The sequence below is a fragment of the Parambassis ranga genome, chromosome 7 (genome assembly GCF_900634625.1).
Source record: "Parambassis ranga chromosome 7, fParRan2.1, whole genome shotgun sequence".
Taxonomy (NCBI): Eukaryota; Metazoa; Chordata; class Actinopteri; family Ambassidae; genus Parambassis; species Parambassis ranga.
In genome coordinates, this window is record NC_041028.1 from 10736114 (window position 1) to 10760566 (window position 24453).

General features: G+C 43.1%; 1 protein-coding gene across 4 annotated transcripts in view; it reads left to right on the forward strand.

The window, feature by feature from the left end:
- The window catches only part of rerea (arginine-glutamic acid dipeptide (RE) repeats a), a 112184-nt gene that overhangs the window by 7982 nt on the left and 79749 nt on the right, over window positions 1-24453 (forward strand). For 2 of the 4 annotated variants that reach the window (XM_028408865.1, XM_028408869.1), the window contains exon 1: window positions 23455-23915. The exons of 1 other annotated variant lie outside the window; for it this stretch is intronic. The gene's annotated coding sequence lies outside the window, so the exon portion shown is untranslated. Of the gene's footprint in view, window positions 1-16532; window positions 16600-17095; window positions 17191-23454; window positions 23916-24453 lie in introns of those variants that run through there. One more of the 4 variants, XM_028408866.1, reaches the window with a different exon arrangement.

Consider the following 24453-nt stretch of genomic DNA (forward strand, 5'->3'; position numbering starts at 1 on the left):
TAGCAGCTTCCTAGGAGGCCAGTTCCCCTCCTCTCCCCCATTTCAACACCTTCTTAAATAAAGAAAATGCTATGTGGCATGGGATTGTCGAGGCTGTGCCCACTCTAACTCAAAACCTATTTTTTGTTCATATATTAAGGGATGCTCCTGATGACAGCTTGATTAAATGCTTGTCACATCTCGAATAATTCCAACTGGATGTGTCTAGTCAGTCAGCAGCACTCCATCTTGATTTGCTCTGGTTAATTTTAAACAACGCGATTGGCAGGCGAGATGGTTCAGCGCTGAATCTCTCATCAATGTGGTGGATGTTTGTGCACACATTTCATGATTGTGATTGAACGTGAGCGGAGCGCTGTCAGTCCCTTTCCGTCTCTCCCTTTTATTCATGGCACAAAGCGAACGATCTGCTCTGCACAAAGCCCAGCACTCATTGCAAAAACACCAGTAAAGGAAGGTGTAGCATTTGGCTTTGTGTCATGCTCGTGCACATGCACTTAGATGCACACACAAGGGCAGAGACGTATGCACTCTTTGTAAAACAAGCCAACAAAAAATTCTCATAGCAGCAGGAGTTTAAATTTCACTCCATGGTGCGACAGTTTTGCCACAGGGAAGAGATTCACAGCCACCTCTGGCAGCCCTCAGAGACCCTCTCAGAACCAGCAGTCCTCCCTTTCGCCTCCCTGTTTCCCTGTGTATTTAGCACTCTTCCATTTCTCTAATCAACAACACACTATGTGAAAATCTCTACATTAAACTGCAGCCTTGTTTCTTTTTTTTCTTATTTCCTCTGCTTGACTCTTCCCCAGAGTTTTTTTTTTGTCTTGCCTGAGAAGCTGCTTCTATGAAGACGGTGACAACAGGCAGAGGAAACTAAAAGGACACGTTGTCTTAACCCCCACCACCCCACCTCCTCTCTTTTCGCTCGTTTCTCTTTATCACTCTGCTTCGCTAATGCAGCTGCTTACATTACACAGGGCTCGTCCACCTTGTATTTGCTGTTGCAGCGAGATAAAGACGATGAAAGTGAGAAATACGTGTGACATTCTCTGGGAATTTAGCTTCAGAGGGTGGTTGTTCATGTGTGGATGTGCACAGTTGAAGATAGAGGTCATTTGATTGGTAGATTTGTATGTGTGTGTGTGTGTGTGTTTTTTTTTTTAAGCAAATGGTGCTCATAGGGCAAGGGAATCGACAGGCGTGTTTTAATTGTTTGTGACACATGAAATGAGAAACAATAATGTGTGACTACTGGAGGGCCCAGGAGATTACAATCTGGTCGACTGCTTAAAGGAGTGTCAGAGAGATGCATTACCACATCTCACTGTTTCCCTCTCTGCCCTCTGAGCCATAAACCACTCACAAGCATTTAGCCAGCAGTGATTTCTCCTCTGTTCACCTCTTTTACTCCGTTTGTGATCCTGCGGAGCTGCTGGGTGGAAAACCACCTAGGCTTCTTGAATGAATCTCTCTAATGCATGTGTGTATGTGTGTCTCTACTTGCAGCCTTGGCTCTCGGCATATATCTGCAGCACCACCTGATTTGACTTGGTAATGGGGCATTGATGAGTCTTAGGGGAAATCGGAAAAGGAGCACAAAACCGTGCCGCAAAAACCTACTACTGTGAGGCGGCTGTAAAGACAGCGTCAGGATTCTCAATAGCAATTGACAAAAGTGGGGGGAGAAAAGAGAAGGGGAGGTTAAAAAAAAAGAGATAGAGATATAGATGTCATCTGTTGATGCCGACGGCTGTCTGCTATTCCTACAGGAGGAGAAAAAAAGCCAAGAGGTAAAGATGGGCTTCAATACCCAGGCTTCAACTCGATTTGTAATTTTTCTTCACTGTCCTTAAAAAGCAGACTCTTATGCCAGAGCAGTAGATTATTTACATCTTTAGTAGAGCTTGTTGCTCACAGAATACTGAGTTCAGTGTGGAGGACATAAAAGGTAGCCAAGCCAGGAGTAGTAGGGGAGATAAAAGCAGGATCGCTTAAGCACTCTGTTATTTGAAGCAGATTTCTATTGCTGTTGATGTAGCCACTAGTCTAATAATTCATCTTGCCTCGTTTTTATCACAACCATGCTCGCGCACGCACCCACACACAATAACTGCTCGCAAACACAAATTCCCCTCACTGGCCAGGGCATACTCCTTCTAATACAAAACAAGCAATTTGAAGATGAAATGCTCATCATCATCATTCTGCAGTCTCACCATGGCCATCCAACAGATGAGTAGCGCTGCTAACAAAAAGCAGGGTCTGACTGCACCCGGCTCCCTCATAGGGGCATCTTGTCTATGTTATCACTCCAGCTACTGCTGCAATTAATATTAATGTGCTTTAAAGCACGCTCCAGCAGCCCTGCCTCCCTCTCTGTCTCGCGCGTGTGCTTTGTGTGTATGCTTTGTGTGTATGCTTTGTGTGTATGCTTTGTGTGTATGCTTTGTGTGTATGCTTTGTGTGTGTGTTTGTGACTCAGGAGGAAGAGAGCAATAAAGCCAGCGGGGGATACAAATCTAGGCAGGATATGACAGTCCTCATGTCATCTGTCGTAGAGCTGCAGGGATATGTGGATAAAGACAAGGGAAGAAGATGAATCCCAACCAGCCAGACAGGCAGGTAGTACAATTTGTAGGTAGAGACTTCTAGTACCCACAGTGGCTGGACTCGGGTCTGTGCACAGCCTGTTTATTTAGTCATGTTGTAATAATGCTTGACCTTTTCTTTCAAGTCCACGGCCTGACCTTTAGCACCTTACTTCTCCTGCAAGTCTGTGTGTGTGTCTCTCAAACGCATACACTCCCACACACACAGAGAGGGAGAGAGACAAGCACCCCCTATGCAGGGAGCTTCATGGTCTGCCAACTCTACGAGTGGATTGTTCCAAATTAGTATGCATTAGGTGGTTAGTGCAAAGCATTTAATTATGTGAGATGGCACTAAACTGTCTATGTTATGATTAGCCCAACACGTTACAACCTTAATCCCTTCATTTTTTTCTCTCTGTGTTTGAGAAAGACACAGTGTGTGGGGGGTGCAGTGGTGGCTTAAAGAATAGGTCCAGGATTGTTTGTCCCAATTGTGATGTACCCATATGTCCATGAGAATAGACACCATAATCTAGATGTGAACATAGTGTGCCTGTGCTATAAGACTTGATGATTAAATTTTGGACTGCGCAATAAAAACACCACAGTACTGACAAAGAAAGGCTTTAAAGTAAAATGTCTATATTTAGGATTTATTGTAATGTGACTACTAAGCTGGTTTAAAGAACAAATGGAACAAAGGAATTTGTAATAAATAAACAGAAACTTTAAAAGAATATTGACGTGATCTAGCATAGTGGAACTGCTAAAACGCACTAAATTTCAGGGTACTAACTTAGAGGAAAGGAGGACCTGGCATTTTGTCTTCAGTTCTAACAGCGTTGTTGTCATCCTAGGGAAAACCCTTAGAGAGCAGATTTTAACTTAGGCTTTTCTTTCTTTCTACCGTATTACCATTAGATGTTTCAAGTACCCTCCGTATCTCAGTAGCTAATGTTTTTTTCCCTAGAAGGAGTATTTTTGGTTTTCTTTTTATTCCCCCCATTGTTTGCCCCTAGATACTTTGTCAGACGATATTGAATCAATTCGGTTCCTTTTATGCGTGTATGTGCATATCCCTGCTCTCTGTTTCCACTGAGCTTCTTTTCATGGTAGGCAGGGCTTTTTAATCTTGGGCAGCAGTGGCAGAAGCAGCCTGGGCAGAGTCAGAGCAAGCCAGGCAGCCAGCCAGGCAGGGAGGCAGGCAGGCAGGCAGGCAGTCAGTCGCTGCAGTGGAGCCCCGGCAGCTCCCCGAAGGAGCCCATTATACAGCAGAGATATCAAACCATGAATCATTTACGCCAGCCCTCCCATACCCTCCCTTCTCCTACCCATGCACGCAGCCCTGACGCCCGGCCGGCCGCCTGCTTGCTGCCGTCTGCATCTTTAATGAATTATTATTGCATTTTATAAACATGGGCTACACCGTAATTAAAGCATTATTGATCCTTTCCATGTCAGCTCCAAGGTGGACGGAAATGGTTTTGTACCATCTGCTATTCTGGATAGAAAAAGTCAGTTCACAAATAGAACGTCTGGTGATTTATTTAGCCTGACGTTGTGATACTTTTTCCAGTTTAGGAGTAGTCTTCATTTAGAGAGAAGTGGTGATGATACAACTGGGTGGGGTTTGTGGGTTGTTCTCTTTGTGCAGCATATGGTGTGGATTTTGTTGGGATTGTTTCCCTATGTTTTTGTTTGGTGTTTTGGTAAAAGGTGGAGGGACACCGAGGTTAATGTGCTGGAAAAGAGTGATTTAGGTCAGTAGTTGTGTCTGCATCTGTCACTCTGACAAGCTGGCACTTTAGGAAGCTGTGCAGTGTTGAATAAAGAGGAGAGTGAGAGACAAGTGAGGAGAGAGCTGCCTCTTTCAAATGGAAAAAAGGAAAACCTGACTAGACTGTGATTTGAGCTCTCGGCGACAGGCACTTTGTTACAAGCAGTCGTTTGATATGAACCTAATCAGTTTCACCTCTTTATTGAGGATCAAGACCGTTAAAGTCTCTGCAAATAAGGAAACGTCTCCCTGCTTCCCCTCAGTTTGTGTGTGTTTCTTCTCTACCCCTGTTGTCATTTCTCCTGGTCATTTTCCCCCCTTCATTTTTACAGCACTTGTCTCTTTCTGTCTCAACACCTCACTTTATCTGCCCCTGTTTCAATCAGGAGTGTACTTCAGTTTCTGTGTAAATATCACAATCACTGATGAGACAAAAAGTGCTGGCATCTCAACAAGGGGATTTGAGGAGCCATTTTGTGCATAATTCATTAACGTGTCTCCTTTTGGCACAAGCCCCTGTTAGCTGTATGGATTTCCCATTACAGAGTCCAGCATATAAATCTGTTTTTTTAAAAAACAATTATTAATACTATCAGGAAAAGATAAACATAATTATATTTTTCTTCCTGCTGTGTTAATAGAATCTTGGATAAAACTAATAGTGCTTATTTACGGCCATGGATTATCTATGCTACATGATATCATCTCAAATAAAACGTTGCGGTGTAACATAAAAAGTGTGAACATCAGATTGATCCAGAAGCCTGTGATCGCCTGCTTCAGCTGTGCTGATTAGTAGCCTTTTCTCCCTGCCCTATGGCTTGTCCCTTTTGTTAGCGAGCCACATGGCTCTCTACAGGGCTTAGTCTAATCAGTGCTAAATATTCAGCGGTAGCCCATAGCCTAATCAGCCAGAGCATAATCATTGTCAACCAATTGCATTCCTCTTGACCTCCCAGATAGAGGTAAACTGCACAGCTTCTCCACTGTGCGCCTCAATTACTGCAGTAGTAATGGTGATAAAGAAGACCACCACTCACATGAAAATGGCTGATTGATGTGGACACACATGGCTCATAATTGGATTATAATGTAGAATGTTAATGGTGTTAGGGGCACTATGGCAGGGTAGGATTTTAAACACTGGCCAGGTATTTAGTGATCCTGCCTCATCATCTAATGCAGTTGTGCAATACAACAGTATCCCCATGGGCCTTGACTCCTGAAGCTCAGCCCTCTTGTTTCTCCTCTCCTGCAGTGTCAAGGGTGTGTGTGTATGTATAAGTAAAATGCTTATGTGTGCTGCCATTGACTGGCCCTCTTATGCTTGTGACAGCTGTGGGGTCAGAACAAAAAGCTGTCTATTTCCAAAGCAGCAGCCCTCCTCATCCACCTGTCAAATGCACACGACCGCACACAAAAAGAGAAAGTCAGTTAGAGAATTTGGAGAGAGTGCTTCTGTTCACTATGGCTTTTTTTTATTATGTCACTTTTTTCTACTGCAACATCTCAGTGTTATTTTATAGTTTCAAAAAAAGAAAAGAAATTTGTATAGTCAATTTACAACCCACATGTTAGAGACTAGAGCTAGACTAGGAAACGCTTAATATTTTTGTGCAACTGTAAGTTCTATGCAAGGATTAATCGTTCAGCTGAGGAAGGATTTAGTCAGTTGTTTTTTGCAAGGGGCACAGTTCAGAGCTCCTCTTGCTGTCAGACTTCTCTTCATTTATTCCTGTTTATTCTGTTTATCATAATGGAGATCATTAAGAGGGGGATGTAATTAATTGACCCTGGCAGCTCCATGGGGCTGTGGTCGAGATGGGGAGCAGGTGCTGAGTGGCCTGCCCACCATCTCTTACACAAGTCCTCATCTCTGTGCATATCTCTGCCGAGTACCCAGCACTCCCCGCTGACCGATTGGCTCAGACGGCTTGTGGTAAGTGCAATGATGCTGGATGCCTGAGCCTGCGTGAGCAGCATAATACCGACTAATGCCTGAAGGAGCGCTCTCCCCTTTTCTATTTTGCCGCTCCCCTCAGCTGCTGCTTAGCCAAGCCTGGCCAGTGCAGAGCAGAGCTGAGTGCCTTCTTTTCTACTCTCACACTGCTCTGCCTGGCAGTTTATTAAAGGGAATACTAGCTTTTTTCCTCAAACCCGGGTGTTTGATTTCGACAGCAGCAAAAGCTGTCATGGCAGATAAAAGCAGCGGGCCCCAGAATTACGGTGCACACAGCATCTGTATTTACTGCGTCATTCTCCCTGCCTCTGACAAGGGAGGAGGAGAAGAGGAGGAGAAAATGGAGGACAGGCTGCTGCATTCATGTGTCTTTACATTGACATGTCTCATCAGGGAGAGAGGTGGACAGACAGTCTACAGTGAAGCCATCAATCAGTCCTTTCAATACGCCTGTCCAGCACACTGTAATACTCACACATACAAACTGACAAAGGAGGGCATTATTGCCTCTGTTGACATATTTTTATAAACCCTCCTTTCAGCTGGCTTTTCAGATGGAGTAAAACACTAGTTGTGTGCTGGCTAAAAATGTAAAAATGTCAAAAAGCAGTTGTGTTTCTGATGGAGGCTAAATGGATTGATATGATTGCTGTATAAATGGTTGTTTTGATGTTGCGTTCTTCAAATTATCAAGTAAGCATAGAACTGGTACAATCATGTAATTAATAAAATAATGAGAGGCTCTTTGTTCTCATTATGGGTGTGGTTGATTTCTCAGATGCTTGTGACTTTATGTTGAACATGTAATTGGTTAAATGATTTATTTTTGCTTGGCTGTCTAAAAGTGTTCTGTGTAAGCCTTGACTTGAAAACAGCTCACATTTTCCTGGCAGTGTCCCTGACTGAGGCTGTGGGTCATGCTAATTTTTCATGGGCATCATTTCATTGAGCTTTAATTAACACAAGGATTCAGTGTCCTCCAGTGCCATCTACTCAGACAGCGAATACAAACTCATTAGCCTAACTTTAAAACACAATACTATTACCCTGCATACTGTTTGTGTGCAAATTAAAATAGATTATACTGTTGTATTCATCAGAATAGAATCATATCATTGCATGAGCTTATATCAGAGCCTTCGTTTAATATCTTACAATACTTACGCTGGTTTGCTTAACCTGCAGCAGCAGCTGTCTGTCTTTTTCATGCATCTCAATGCTGTAGCCTGTGGTGACAGCAAGACTAATGTATTCACGGCACCGCCACGGTGAGAGGCATTACTTTACCTCTGCTTAATTGAGGGGAAACTCCCCTGACACCTGCTTAACGCAGCACCGGGCTAGGAGAGCGGCCAGACTCAACCCTAGGAACTGAGGCCACTGAACCCTGACAGAGAAATAACACAACCTAAGACCACCCAGGGACTGCCGGGGGAAGAAATGATTTAATAATGTTGATGAGACATTACACCAACCCTTCCTCCACTGTCTCCCTCTCATTCTCTCTTGTTAGTCCTTATACCTGGTAAGGGAGACAACTCTCACCTGGTGCCTGAAGGTGTATTTAGATGGGGCTGCTAAATATTTCAGACCCTAAAGACAGAGACTCTAAGCAAAGAAGCAGTAGCAAAGGAGGGGGGAAATCAGTATAGAGGGGCTTGACTTGGATTGTGGAGGGAGGTTAGAGAGTGTAGTCAAGGGCAGTCAGGGCAGGCCTGTAATTGGCTGACACTGAAATACAGCAGTGGATGTGTGTGTGTGTGTGTATGTACAGTCAGGGAATGTCTGAATACTGTAGGGCCAAATATATCGCTCCAGCCAGACTGCATTGCTTTCAGGGTGTTGATATGCTGCCATCACCTTGCACTAAGAGTGAATGTTGATCTCAACTACAACAGACATAGTATATTATTTTCTTTGGGCTCACATACTAAACTCCCCCTACGTCTCCAGCTACACAGGCAAAGTCCCATCTGAGACTCGACATGACAGCTCGACTGAGCTCCTGCCACGTTTTTAATTGTCCCAGGCCCCAGGGGCTGCTGGGAGCTAGCTGGGCGGGGCTGAACCTTTTCTCCAGGGGGATGAGGAGAGGTGGGTGACAGAACACTCACAGTGTCAGATGCAGGTGCAGAGAAAAGAGATGGAGAGGGGGCTGACAAGCTAACCGCAGGGAGCCAAGTAGTGGGAAGCCATTCACTAAGATGGGAGAGGAGGGAGCTTTATATAAGGGGAGAGCACACGCGGAGCATCCATCTTCCTGCTCCAGCACCACTGCTCTCACTAAATCTTATTATCCACCTGTTATCAACTGATCTATTAACAGACACCACAACTACAAATGTATGTAAAGAGCACAGAGTGGCATCGGTGGTGGCATATTGGTACGCAGGGAATGCCTTTTTATGCTTCTTGTACATATAAGGTTTTTTTAGCATAGAAAAAAAAACCTGTGTCGCTTTGTTACACCAAACCTTGGTCACACTGAGGATCATAACGAGTATTGGGAATGTTGCTTTTGAAAGGTAATGGGGTATGTTACCCTGTTAAAATTGAAGACAAGAAAATGTATAAAAACAGTTCTAGCCACTCCATACTCCAAAGTAATAAAACATCCTCCCTTTAATTTAATAAGCCAGTGTAAACCACCACGCTGAACACATTTTATTAAAAGTTTAACTTGAAATAAGATTGGATGGACATTAAACAGTTCAGATTTAGGAGGTGTTTTAAAGGGAGATTCTCCAAGGAGTTTAATGTACATAAATATTTGCATTTTGTTTGAAAGAAAACACTGTTACATTTGCACCAAAAGGTGTTTCGGTCTGACAGCGATATGGTTGGCTGGTCACAGACTCAGGTTTCCTAGATCAATGCAAATTGATTTGATTGGCAGATGGAAGGCAGTGCAGGTTCAAACAAGAGAATCATTAAAATACAACTCTCACAGTTTGAGTGTATGCAGCCAAATAAATAGATCATGTCTAGACACAGAGACAGCTTCTTGCAAGAAGGGGATATTTTCCAGCCACTTATTTACACAGCTGCAGGTGGGTGCGTGTAAACCAGTTGGTTGTATCATCTTTGACTGGCGATGTGACCACGGCTGTTGGCTTTTACACACCTGCCTCTTGCTCTTTTATTCATATAAGGTTTTACTGAAAAGAATCGATTCAAATGTAACCCATCTGTATTGACCCACACTTTGATTTGCTGCATATGGCATAATAAATCTCCTTTCTTGTATTTATTTATCTTACCATATGACCTGACTATGTTTAGGTTTTGAATGTCAGAAAACACATTCACTCTCTCCCTCTTACAAACACTGATGCATGTTCCCGCCCTTTTTTAAATAAATAATACACAAATGAAAATAAACTGCACCTTAGCTGATATTATTATGGAAGTTATTGCTAGGTGCAGCCATAGACTTGATTGTATTATCTGCTGCTTTTACATGCACAGCACCAGTCTTTTTGTTTATGTAGATTACCAGTTCTTTTCCCTATTCCACACAGCACTGCCCAATTAATGTCGTTCTTTGCAATTATAATGTTGCCGCATGCATTTCTTCCTAGTGTTCTAGCCTCATACCATATCTTCCTGTCTTATTGTTACTGTGTTGTTGCCTTCAGGCTACACATATTCCACAATAACACTGCAACTTCAACCATTAATCTTGTAGCAATGTACATGAAAGCTGAGTCAGATGGTAGAGCATCTTTTATCAAGCGTTTTGATTGCTGCAGCACATTGTCACATTGTTGTGATTCATCATTCCATTAAGGAGTACACATATCAGATGTGCTGTTGAATCAGGAAAGAATGCTGTATTGAGGTTAGGAGGGAAAAGGTTGTTTGCATGGAAATTTATTCACATGATTGGTTTTATTGGTTAAATTATTGAAAATATTTGTATATTGCCACTTTTCTGATAAACTATAAACCAAAGCAGGGCTGTTCACAGTTGCTGGAATGAAATGCTGTACAGCTGAGAGAAAGCAGCAGCATGGTTTCGGGTCTTGCTCTTTCTGTGTTGCTGGCACGAGACAGCATCCAGTCAGTCATACTGGGGTCAGAGGCTCTGAAAATAGCCCTGAGGGGATTCAGCCTGCACTGATAGCATACCTGCTGTTACCCTGACATGTTATCCAACTGCAAGCCAGCCTATTGCTCCCGCCCAACTGCTGTGTGCTCTCTGCTTTGGATTGTTCTGCAATACCTCACACAAAGATGGAGTGAGGCCATTATACCTCTGGCTCTGAAACATTCCCTGCAGGCACACACAAACATCCTTGCGCATGCTTATGCACACCTGCACGCATGCACATACGGGCCTGAATACGTTTGTCTTTGCACATACTGATCATCACTCACACGTGCGACCACACACACACACACACACACATCAAACCAGATTGTCACCGCAAAAGCTCCGCAGCAGCAGCACAGGCTGGCTGGCTTTTCACAAAGGGTCAGAGTTGACTACAAATTACAGCTGGTGGCCGACCAAGGCCTGTGATGGATCTCAATGCGCTCTGTGTTTACCCACACACCTGCACCTCTATGGATAGGAGAGGATGGCAGGCACAGCCGAGAGCACACAGCCATTTTGTAACACCTCAAGGAACTCTCCCTCTTCTCTCCCTCCTCGCTCTGTATGAGGAATAGATGAGGTGGTGCCATTAAGTGAATTTGCTGTTATTTCCCCCGGCTCTTAGCTGAAGATGTCAAACCTCAGCCAGCGAGGCAGCCAAGGATGACTACCAACTCAGGCAGAGGCAAACGCACACACACGGCACCACTCTGTGCTACGCACATGATCAGCTTTCATGCTTCTGTGTAATTTATCAAATTGCTTGGGCATGTGATGAATGGGCCCAGATCTCAAAAGGAAAAAAGGCATTAGGTTTGCATTAGGTTGCTGTTATTCCCATGTAACAGTTTAAAATTTAATTACAGTCAATCGTAAACATTGTATTCACATTTTCAGAAACAATAATTCAGTAGGCCTAATTGCTTTGTAGTTTTTCAGACTACACTTGAGCGATTACACAAGTGGAATCAGCTTGTTAAACAAAAACTGTTCAATCCCATTACTTATACTACTACTATATTCGTATATGTGTGAAATGAGCAAGTAGGCTTAATATTCTCCATGTTTTCTCACAAATGCCTGCACTAACACATTTTTACTTTGGAAGAGGCTGGTGCTCTCCTGGTGATTTGTCACAGTTCCCTATTGTATTACACACAGCTTCACTTTCACACTCCAAATCCCTCTCTGTCTCTCTTTCTTTTCTTTCTTTCTCTCTTTCTTTTTTTCTTTGCTCGCTCTGTTCTCCCTCACTCACTAAATCATTTCTTTACATGTATGTGGGTGCCCCCTCTCACTGTGATTCTGATACTTCATAACAGCAGGAGGAAATTGAGCTGACCTTGAGGCTGCCGAGCTCCTTTTATAATGCTGATGTATGGGGCTGTGAGCGCTGGCAGCCAGTAAGTGAGAGGCATGTTTTTATTTGCTGCGGAGCAGGGCCCAGTGTCAGGACACATAACAAGGTTCATTTGTTGCCCACTCGAGCTAGCGAGTATGCAGGGAAACTTAGTGTCAAGCATTTGAGTCCTCTATTTGTGATTTACCTGCATTAGCCTTTGGATACTGGAATAAGTTGCATCATGCTGCCATAAGGATGATGACAGGCAAATCCAAGGGTAGCGTTAACCGTGTGAATGTATTGGAGTCACTGAAATGTGATTGACATGGTGCTGCTGTGCTGAAAATAGTATTACTGTTGGCAAGGCCCTTACCTCAAGGTTGTGCTGTAATTGAATTCATACTGTATTGTTTTATTCATTTGTGAAGCATTTGACTGGGCAGTCCTTTGAAAAACGATACTTTGACATCCTTGTATCACCTTAGGTTGTTATTGGTGTCATATTATCATCATTATTCGTTCAGTGTGGCTGGCCCACTTTCCGCTCTTCAACAGCTCTCGGCTCATCAGCGCAATCAACTACCTCCTAACACAATCAGGCTGCTCTCAAATTACAGTCATGATTGAGACTAAGTCAGCAGCAGGAAAAGGCAAGAGGGCTTTATAATTTAAGCTTGAACACTGCTCAGGAGTTGGACCCTGATAAATTAATATCTTTAAAATGCAATAGCCCTGCAATAATAACACTTTTGATGCTTGGAAGGTGCATTTTTAAAATAGAGGTGTTAATTCAACTCTGCGGTAACTTTGGGTCTAAATATAGTTTTTGTTTTGTTAATCCTGATCAAGCCAACCTTACCTGCAGTATAAAATATTAATTTCCCTCCTCTTCCTTTCCTGCTGAGACAAAGACAATGTTCCGCTGATGTTGCTAGTAGAAGAGCCTAATTTCATTTAATTATATTTTCTTACACATTAGAAGGTTTTGTCTTAAAATATTTAACTGCAGCTACACGTTGTGCAAAACCATCCTGTTTTTTCTACAGCGTACATTTTCTGGAAAGGATACTTGCAAGCCCATTGCTGGTAATGCAGTAAGCAAAATAAAAGCACATGACATGATGGTGGTTGATGATAATGACAACAAGAAAGGAACAATAGAAAAATTCTACAAGTATTTATTTGTTTTGTAAATTTAGCCGTAATATAGGGCTTTGTGTGTAATAGCGGTGGCTGCGGTTGCCATTATGAAGAGCAGAGGAAACTCATCAGCCCCTGCCAATTCAGTTCACTTCATATATGGCATAGCTCCACTTGCCTAACCCCATGTCTGGATGCTGCAGTCTGAAAACAGGCAGGCACCCAATTCATTCACAACCCATTCAACAGCACATTGACTGTGTGCAAAATATGTTTTAGCAGCTTAACAGCAGCGGACTAATCAATTGATCCAGATTTTGCTGTCCATTGATCTTGGCGCACTGTTGGTCTAGATAATTACAGAGCATGTATTATAATGATATCATTAGCAGCCTGTGGTCAATCTATCAGGTCACTGGAAATGCTCAGAGAAACCACCCAAACCATGCACAGAAATGTTTACGCTGCCAAATACAGAGAAGATTGGTCCAAATCTGCTTTGCAAATGTCCCCCTGTCACTCTCAACTCACCCCTCCCCACCACACCGCAGTAACAGTAGTGTGGTAGAGAGACGGACAAGCCTTCTGGTGCTGCTGACTGGCATTCTGTGTGTTGATGAATGTGCTGGCCTGACGGCTCAATGTGCTTACCTAATTGGAGCAGCTCTACTGTCACACTGAGTCTCTCTCTCTCTCTCTCTCTCTCTCGCTCTTGTTTCTCTACCTCTCTACCTGTTTTTAACACTGTAAGGAGAGTGTTCCGCTCGGCTACACACTTGTGTTTTTCAAAGGTTAATGGAGCTATCTCATAACACACACTAATCACAGGGCTTCTTTTCTTTCAATAGGTGGCTAAGGTCAACCATGATGATTGAGGCAGCCATTTTGGATGAGGGTTTGCGATGGCTGCTGTTTGTCAATAATGGCTGCCAAGCTGACTTGAAATTAGACTTTTGTTTTTTGCTCTTTTACATTATAGAGTAGCAGAAGGATGGCATGTTTCAGTACTTTTATTTAACCTGCTTCCTCTGACAAACGTTAATGGGATTTTTGTTCGGATTACTGCACCAAACCAAATTCATTCATATTTTGTTATGTAAGATAATCTTCACTAAATATAATGTGAAATTCATTGACATAGACATCAGTAAACTGTAAATGCTAAAATGCAAATCCATGTTTAGTTTTTAGGATTTTTGGGCTTTGTTTTCCTATAAAGGTGCTCTTCAAATTTTAAACTTGATGGTTGCTGTCCTTTGGAATCTCCTTTTAGAGCCATAGCTTATACCCTGACACACTTGACGTCTGCTTCTGTAAGTGAGGAAATAGTGAATATACAGCCTAGGCTTTTTTTGGTGCCTCCATGTTGGACTGTGGAGGTGTTGGAAGTGGTTAACATAAGCTTAGTGTTAAAATAGTGGCTTTTGTGACAAGCATGTGCTGGACAGCCAGAGACACTGACAGACTGAGAGGTCGACTAAAGTCATGAAAGCGATACGCTTCTCTTTGATGTCAGCCAGCTTCCGAAGGGCCGCAGTGGTCAGAGGGGATTGGGGTTTCAGCATGGGATTTTGGGATTGTTGTGTCAAAAAGGTTGCCTTAGTACCGGGTAAGGGTGTGTGTGTGTTTGAGAGAGAGAGAGGGGAGGCCGCAGCTAAAGAAAGAAAGACCAGTGTGCCTTTGTCATCATCCACATCCCCCCATGGTGTTCACAAATAATAACCCTCAACTTGCAGAGCACAGAAGTGATCTTGCTCTCACATGAGCACACATACTGGAATACAAGAATGGACATTTCTAGGCCTCTTGAGCTTGTTTTGGTTGCTCTGTTTTGACTAGTGGGAGAAACTGGGTAGATGGACAGTTTGTTGAAGGAATGATGTTGAATGCCTTGTACTATTTGGGTACAGATGAGATATGAAAAGATTAAAATGGAGATGGTTTATTCGCAGACTGATGTTAGAAGGTACAAACAGGGAGAGGGATGAATCCATTTGTTTGTGTGTATGTGTGTGTGTGCTTGATGGCCACATTGTCTGTCACTGAGAAAATCCCAGAGTTACTGACGAGATTGCAGAATCAGTGTGGGCTATTCATACATGGATCTAATCCTGAGATTTACTGCCATTTAATCTCTGGTTATGGCCTGGCTCTGATGGCTCTAATGCTGTCAAACAGATGTCCCTGCTCAGCCAACCAGGTTAGGCTGGACCTGGTGACACCACTGAGCTCTGGAAGAAAGATTTCATCTTGTCCACAGGTGACAAATGTTGTGTCAAAACATGCATTATAGCATCTTGTTAATAGAAAATCATGCCAAATCAAACATCTTTGACCCTAAAATCTTCTTTGCCAAGTTTGATCTAGGACTGAATATAAATATTACATGCTTATCTGGGTGGTTGTTTGTTGTTGTGCGCGTTTGTGTCAGACAACAGTATGCCCTGCGTGCTGAGATTGCCTGAGTGGAAATACTTTGATTTTATTCACTGCACACCTGGTGTTATTTTCAAATTCAAACCTGAACAGACCATTTCACTCCATGCAAGCTGAATTTCGGGAGGCGAGTTACATCAGGGGCAGGGAAGGAATAATAACAAACAGAATGAATTCATACATCTGGCAAATACCTAGGGATGTTGTCTTGTTTTGTATGTGGTTTGCTGTCAATACATAATTGGATAAGAAACCAGTCACACCTTACTTTCAAGCACAGACAGCCTCCTGCATATATTCATCGGTAGATGATCATATAATCCATAATCCTCCAAATTATGTTTCATCTCCTATCATGTGTTTTTTTTTGCATATGTTGTAGCCAAACATCGACTCATATGAACAGATTTCACCAACTGTAACTGCTGGCTACAAGAAACACTTAAATGTCTTGTGTAGTTAGTGGTTTTGCAAATTGCCAAAATGTGTATTTCACCTGATCAAATTAATTCCACTTTACATCCCATACATGACTGCAAGCACACATTTAAACACAGCCCCTGTCTATGCAGTATGAAAATGCCTACATTGACACGTAGCAGATTTTGTGTGTGTGTGTGTGTGTGTGTGTATTTTGTGTTTCTGCGTGTTAAAGAGAGTAAATGCAGGGAATCTCTCAGTGTGCAAATGCTGAATGTGAAATGTCAATGTTATTGAACAGGTGCTGCGAGGCAGAGCTGTGATGTTTTTATTTCCAAGCTCTTGTAGAGCGAGGCAGAGAAGAGAGGGCTCATGGGATAATGGGGGAGGTTCAGGGGTGGGGGAGTGTGTGTGTGTGTGTGTGTGTGTGTTTTACAGTGTGTGTGTTGCAGGTGTATGTGCCTAGGTTTGCGGATATCCAGAGAGGCTTATTGAGAAGAGGGAAATGAATTCTGGCTTAGAATAAATGCTCACAATCTACACTCCTCAAAATGTCAACTACATTGTGAATGATATTTTTTGTACTTTGGGTGGCTACAGTCACCATGTACTGAACATGATGCCAAATATGGCAGCCGTCATCACCCAGGCATACACCTCTACTGTCAATCTGTTATCACCTCGTTTGTTCCATTTACACATCATTCATGTTTTTCCCCTCTGTCCTCTCTGTGTGTTCCTCCCCTTCGGTTTTTCTCTTACAGACTGTCGTTGTGTCAATACTTGTTGAGACGCAGTGTGGCAGTGAGCTAGGAGGTGAATGCAGTCAAGGTTAGTCAACAATGCTTTGTGACACTGGAGCGCTGACTAACGTGTGTTTTTCCTCTGCCCTAACCCCCTCTTCCTTCTTGTCAATTTGTCTCTTCCTGCCCCACCCAGTAGACCTTGATCTGGCCTTTGTTCTCTCAGCTTGATACTTCTCCATGATCATCCTCACCCACAGTGTTGCACTCGCTGACATCTTTCTTGTAACTTTGGATGCTGCTGGAAAAACACCTCAAGCTTATCATCACTGATTCATCTCTCAGTTGCTACCTCAAGCTAATCCATTCTTGTGTTTGTGCGGATTCATGATTTGCTTTTTTTAAGCATTACCTGCTGTATATGCAGGTTTCTTCTTTGTTCACAGCTGTCTTTTGGCAATCTTACACCTTGTAGTGCTTTTATTTTTAGTTGCGATTCTACATTGCACTTTGAATTCCAATGAACACATGTAAAGATGTGATTATTGTCTGCTCTCTCCACATATTTAAAAAAAAAAAAACAGGTGCAAGAATGACAGCAGCAATCTGAATGTCCACACCAGCGGTGGAGAATCCAGTCACGATATTGAAGGGGCTGCAGTTCAAAGCCATCTAGCAGGTTACTTAATGAGTTTGGTAATTGGCTTGCTGTGGCCTCCTCGCATCCCTGCCTCCCTGCTGCTGATGTGTGCAGGAACCTAGAGAGAGAGCTACAGCTTGTTCTCCCTTCCTTGCTCTGTCTTTCCTTCCTTTGCTTGCCCCGTGTTTCCCTCCACCTTTAAGGAGCTAACACTGCAGTAATCCTCTTCTATTCCCCCCTCTATTCATAATATAAAGACAGTTGGCATGCTGCATGTTTTCCACTCAGCACAATACTAAATATCAACATCACTCTAATTCTCCATCCAGTTTCCCAATGGGTCAATATCTCACATATTCACACATTTTGTTGTATCTAACATGCTTCATGAATTATGCAGAATATGTTCATTCTAACTTGCAATTTGGAAAATTTACAGTTCACCACTTCCAAGTAGTAATTCTCTGTGTCCACAACAGAATAATGAGAAACATACTCCCATAGCCAGTTGATTCTTAAATCCAAATGATAAAGCATGGGCGCATACATGACATGCAACATAATATTGTAACAGAGACATCAGTTTTTCTTTTTGTGCCTTTGCTAAACAGAGTCAGCTGGTATATAATGGTGAGGGGGGTGCATCAAAAATGACCTTCATGGTTGAGTTGTGACTGAGAGAGCCTGGATTGCTAACTGCTTTGTTTGCTTAGAAGAAGATTTAACGCCTTTGGGGATCTGCAGTAGTGAGGCTAACCTAATATATATTCTAGCTAATGAGTGAGCTTTCCACCTTCCTACCTATTCCCATTTGTTTCCATTTTGCACCTTTAAAAAGCTATAAATAAGCTTGCATGCATTAGTAAATGTAGCTTGTTGTAAAACTGCTGCCAAGCTTTTTATCTACTCCCACAGTGGAACAGTTGATTCTGAGCGCTGTAGGGGTTGGAAGGCCAAAGCACAGCTAAGTGGCTCCTCTTGACCTCAGCACTGATCTCCAAACTGTCTGCTCTGACTGCACACAGGCTGATTTTAACCAATCGTTCTTACAAAAAAAACCTGTCTTAATCTCAAAACACAGCCTCAGCACCCTCTCTGTGTGCCGCCTCTTTGAATAACACATCGTTTTCTCACTGCAGCCAATGCTGACATGCTGACCGTACTTGTGTCTTGGAGATTACTTCTCTCTATTATTCATGCCAAATTAATAAAAAAACAATCCAAGATGTGAAAAATTAGCTGGAATGACATGAGAATCTTGTTCCTCTGACCTATAATGGATGTGCTTATTCTAGTTATCGCTATCTATCTGTAAACTAGATGTCTGAATCATTAGCTTACAGACTGAGAGTAGCCAAGTGTGACCGGAGGTGAATAATTGATTTCCGAATAAGCGTTGGTTGGAACGGCGGCGATAGATACAGCCCCATATTGAACATATGCATGTCATGAATTATAGTGTGAAGAATATTTTAGCTTTTCACACTGTGAGCCTTGATTCCCCCACCCCCACCCTAGGAAAGCGCACCTCTGCTCATTGTCCACGTGGTGGCAGTGTGTGGAGGTGAGACAGCCATGTGCTCTGTGTGAAATGGAGCAGTCACTGGCTATCTGAGCACATTAGCTTGGAGACAGTAGCCACACAATAGCCACACACCCCACAACTGTCAATCTGTCTTTCATAACTGTGGGCTTCATTTGCTCTGATAATCATTTTTTAATCACAGTTTCACTCTACTGAGGGAGGATTTCCCTAGCTGAACCCAGAGCTAAGCATCAGACACATGTACTGTTTGTTTATCTTTGACATGTCTTTGTTCACAAAAGGATTTGCCTGAAATGTAAACTTCCTCTTTTTTCACCACAGCCTGCACCCTGTGTGTCTCTCTGTGGCCCTCCTGGAAATACACAGTCTCATTCCTCAGAGCCTGTTCTCTGTGCAGCCACGGCAGGCTGAACTGCTCTTTTATTCAGATGAATGAGGCCCTGTTTAGCCTGGAGAATCAGACAGACACAGATAGTCCGTGTGAGAGCTTGAAGAATATTGTGGAAAATCAGGGGCTTGGTGAAATATCATCAGAGGTATTGAACGTGTGCCTTTGTTTGTGATGTGTGTCACTCTAGGTGAGCCATGCAGAATTTGGTTGTTTCTTGTTTCATTAATTTTCTGTGCTTTTACTTTGACTTTATTTCAGCAAGCTGTCATCTAACAGGTCTGAATATTCAGATGCAGTATGAGCTTGTAACAGATTGCTTGTTTTTTTTCCATATATACATATGAGGATGTATTTGATAGATATATCAAAGTCTGCAAATGAGCAGGGTTTTTTCATGCATTTTTCAAAGATGAATGCTGTGCTTTGCTTTTTTTTCCTCCTAACATTTGATCAATTTATCTGCCAGGTGGCAGCTACCTCCATCTGGAGTAAGGTTTACTTACATTCATTATTATTATTTTTTTTTTTAAATCTGCAACTTTTTTGCACTTTTTTTCAACCAAATGGCTGCTGCAAGCAAGTTTTACTCTCTTGAGTAGTTTGTGTAGCTTGGCAAAGAGATTAGACATATGTAGCCTACAAGTGTCTTGGTTTTCAGAGTGTTGTGAGGCTGCCAAATGCGACTGTGAATAGCTATGTAAACAAGATAGCTATGTGAGGTTAGACCTTGCACTGATTGCCTAAAGTGAAATACCATTCCCTGGCTTCCCTTGCATTTTTATAACTGTGTTAATGATGGCAAATAAAGGCTTGCTAGGTAGCAGCTTAATTACTAGCTGTCTGTTTTGACTGACTCTAAAGTATGACTTGACATTCAGGTATTCTTTTACCTCACCCTAATAACCCTGTTTGTTTGTGTAGAGAAAACATTCATGACACCACCACCTAAGCAAGTCTTCAAAAACCTTGAGTCTTGAAATCCACATGTTTGTAGAGAGCCATATTTAGTGAGGTAAGTTCCTTGTATAACTGTTGGAAGATTGAAGGAGATTGTTTTATTGCTTCCTTCTCCCTCCAGGCAAAACTCTGTTTTAATTAGTTGTGCAAGACCCTATTTTCCCTTTGGATTCTCCCAACTTGTAAAGTGCTCTCTTAAGAATCCACGAAGGCTAAAAGGGGCAATGAATGATTTGAAGTCAGCTTTTTTTTTTTTTTTTTTTTTTTGCTTGCCTGCCAGCAGAGAAAGGGGAGGGGCCAGCAGCACTCGCCCTCAGTATGAGCAACAGTAACTTTAAGCCGCAGTCACACAGAGCCTTTGTTCTTTATGGATATAGTACGTGTGGCAAAGACAGTCGCTGCTTATAAAGCCCCATCTGGCTCTGTTCTGAAAGCGCTGTTCATATTTCTGTTACAAGCAGAAAGGCTAATTTAGATAATACCTGGTAAAACAGTCTCAAAGTTCAATCCAGCACATCCGTTCTCCCTCCTTTTTTATTATGTTTTGGCAGCAGAGGAAGTTAGCTTGTTACACTGTAGAGATTTAGTCATGTGTTACAGTCGAGCTTCTGAAGTACACCCCCACCCCCACCACCACCACCACCACAACCTCACCCTCCTCTTGGTTTACAAGACTGTTTTCTTCTCTCAATCCCTTTTTCCTTCAACTTGTCTGCTCATCCCTGGTGAATGTATTAAATGAAGTTACTAGATATGAGTGCTTAAGAGGCCAGGGCCTCTAAGGCTTGCCAAGTCTCTCACAAGCTTGGCTCAGTCATCCGTGTCACTTTTTTCTGTTGTTTCAGCTACTGGCTGACTTATTTGTATTGCTGAGCACAACTTTTTTTCTCTCTCTCTCTTTCACTCTCTCACTTGCTTGCTCTGTTTGCTGCCTCTGAGTGGCTTGTTTTTCTCCAGTGTGGAGAAATCAGGCTAAAGCAAACAGTTTGTGTCCGCCACAGCTTTTGTTAAGTATTCATTTTTAATGAGCGTAAGTGGCTACAGAATCCTATAAACCATAAATGGAGTAGTCAGAACGGGGAGGGCGGAGAAGGCGAGGGGCATGTTGGTCTTTGATTCAGTGGCGGTCTTGCAGTCTTTTTGTTTAGTAACACTTGTACTAATTATGTTTGATGTGGATGAAGGAAGCATTTTCCAGTGTGATAGTTTGTTTTTGCTTTATTGTGCTGTTTCCCTCCTGATTTTATTACAAGGAATTGTTCTATTTTTAAAATCTTTAGGAAAAAGGAGGGTGTTGCGAAAAAAAAGTGTAATTTTTCTCTTTCAAGCCCTGCACAGCCTTGTTAGATTTCATTCCCTCTGAATTCAGAAACAGAACGAGTAACCAGTTTTTGTTCGTGATCGAAGGCACTGAAGCTGCAGAAAGGGGTGCTCAGGGAAAAGGTATTGTGATGGGCTGTTTGAATGCTGAGCAGAATTGAATAGACACAGTCAGCTTCCCAGATACATGCTTAGGCCTGTAGAATGTGGAGTGCTTTGCTTGTAACTGCACCGGTTGTCCGCTTTCATTATCGGTTAATGGTGCCCAACTTGACAGAGCCATGTGATAAACAGAGGAGCTGTGAAATCCTGGAGGTGGAGTTCTCGTCTGCCTGATAATGGGATCTCATCTGCCGGGGAGGGGAGCCTGCCCCCAGCCAATCCAGCTTTGCTGTGCACTGCCTTCAGAGTGAATTCACTGCACTCACGCTTCATCGGTGTCGAGGGCCAACTTAAGCCTGACACTACAGAAAATGGTGGCGTTTAAGTCGTTTCTTCTTAAAGCCCAACATTTTGTTTTGTGGTTTAATTGTCCATAAGACCCCCATTTTGGCTTCTTTGTCAATCTTGGAATCATTGAATATTAGTGTAACGCAGGAAAGGAGGCAGACTGTGTGTGTGTAAATATCATAAATATTGACCTTGTGAAATGTATACATACTGTGATAAGGGAGGAGAAGCGGCTGCTGTGGTGTTGGATTACTATTTGTGGGGGGGGAGCATCACTTCTCAGGACAGTTGCCTCAGGAGCTGGAAAAGGGTTTTGCCAGCACTTTGCACAGCAAAAAAAAACAAAAAAAAGAAAACACTTCACTCCCACTCACCCCCCCTCAGCCACCTCAGTGCTATTGAAACGAAGACGACCAACATGGTTTGTAGCACAATGAAGGGCCCCCTGCACACCACCCTCAACTCAATTCATATTGATCCTTCCGCCTGTTTCTCCTGCAGCCCATGTTTGGCTTTAGTGCAAAAAAAGAGCCCAATGCACCGACTTATTTGCTTTAGTTAATTGGATTTTGACAGTGATCCAGTATCATGTTTTAAGACAATGAAAATGTGTCAAGCTGCTCGCTCAGTGAAATGGAAATCATCCTATTAATTTCTAACTTAATGCAGTTGCATCTTTGTTTTCCCCACTTTCCTTACACACACGTGTGGGGAAGCAGCAGAGATTTGTAGCATTTGAGATAAATAATGTGTGAGAAAGAAAATCCCATTTAATGTGATGTGCAGGCTAAGCATAAAAATTAACCTCTCAGATATGGCTTAATGGACACGGTCACATCGTCATCCCTGCTTGTTTCAGCCTTTTTTTTTAAATGGGTGGGGTGACAAATTAATTCATTATCCAAAAAATGCTAATGAGCTCCACAAGCCTGAGCTGCGTTCAAGAGCGTGCTTCACAGTCATGTGTGTATTTTTTTTTGTTTTGTTTTCCAGGAGGTGCAGGCATGAATGTTTTCAGATATAAATCTGTGACTTGTTGTGTTTGCTAGTTGTTTATTTATTTATGTTACCATTAAAACGCGCTCGGCACTGCGCAGACACATGTGATGCTGTTATTACACCTCTACCGCTGGCTTTCATTGTCTGGCTTTAGTGTTTCAGTCACATTCCCATAAGCGTTATCATTGATCGGTTGATGATGGTCGGGTCGGGCCACTTTAGCTGCCATGCATCTCACTTCCTGGTGCAGTTACACACACACACACGGTGCATGCACCGTATCCCTACGGGGGCTGCCATCAATCAACCGCCCCATTGGCGTTCCCCTACCACCACCACCACCACCACCTCCTCCTCCTCCTCCACCCCTTTGTCCCTGACGATTATTTGAATCCAGTCCATGTTTTTGTTTCGCTCGGATTTTTTTCTCGCTTTTTTTGAATGTGGTCGGCGTAATTCTCCTTCACTAGTGTCTGGATAAAGAAAGACTAGGTCAGCCATGTGGATGCGTCTGTTGAACAGCTGAAGAGGAGGAGGAGGAGGAGGTGGAGGAGGGGAAGAGGGGGGTTTACAGAGACGGAGGGAGCGATAGGGAGAGTGTGTGTGCGTGTGTGTGCATAGGGAAGAGAGAGAGAGAGAGAGAGCGCACAGCAGCGTGTGTGTGTGAGTGTGTGTGGAAAAAGGAAGCGGAGCCTGTTAACGGCGAACTCGCTGGTTTCCGACCCCTCGAAACAAGCGCCGTGTTACTTTTCATGTGGACATTATCATCGACAGCAACAACAACACGGCCAAAGGGAATAGGAGCAGTTTCGAGGGGGGGCTGCAAGCTAACGTTGTAGTGCCTTTGATCGGCTATTTCGGACGTGAACAGTCTATCAGTAAAGTGAAACCGTCTTTTGTTGAAGCAAGTGCTCGCCTGAGCCCCTCCGTGCGGGCAGCGGGGGATAAAAAGTATCCGTGTTCGCCTCGTTTTGTCCCGGTTCTTGGATTTAGTCCAGCTGGCCCGTCTTTAAGTTCGGTGGGTCATCTCGGGCAAGGATCGCGTTCTTCCAACTTGTTTGCAGCAGTCTGTGGGACTCCCAAGAATTACCAGACTGGCGGGTGAGTAGTTGAATACAAAAAAAAAAGATTGCAGGATAGTTGTGGTTGGAGGAGGGCGAAGTGGGGGCGCAGACAGGGAGCAGTGTGTGGGGGATAAAGAGACGGAATTTGGGCAGTAGTGGTGACTAAAGCCGGATGGCACTTGTAGTTTCAGCTAGAAGTGCCCTAATTTTGTTCATACCCGGAGGAGGAAGCGTGTGTGTGACCTGGAGTCAAATGTTTCTGAGTGCTCTGGGGAGTTGAAAGTTGGCTGCATTGTGGTAAAACTTGGATCTCTCTCTGGAGTGTAGCAGACCCTTGAGCAACCTCTATGACCTGAGCAGCCTGTAACAGGGTTTGAGCGGCTAATGGTTTTAAAGTGAGAATAATGAAGTAAACAAAAGCTTACATGGCAACCTTGCTGCCCAGGAAACCTTGCCTGTGTGTTTGAGCAATCATTGAAAAGTTGCTTTCTGACCATAAAGATGTTGAAATAAATGTTGATGAGTCAGTGGTACATAAATATGAAGAGTGGGACTTCCCCTAGTCTCACATAAAG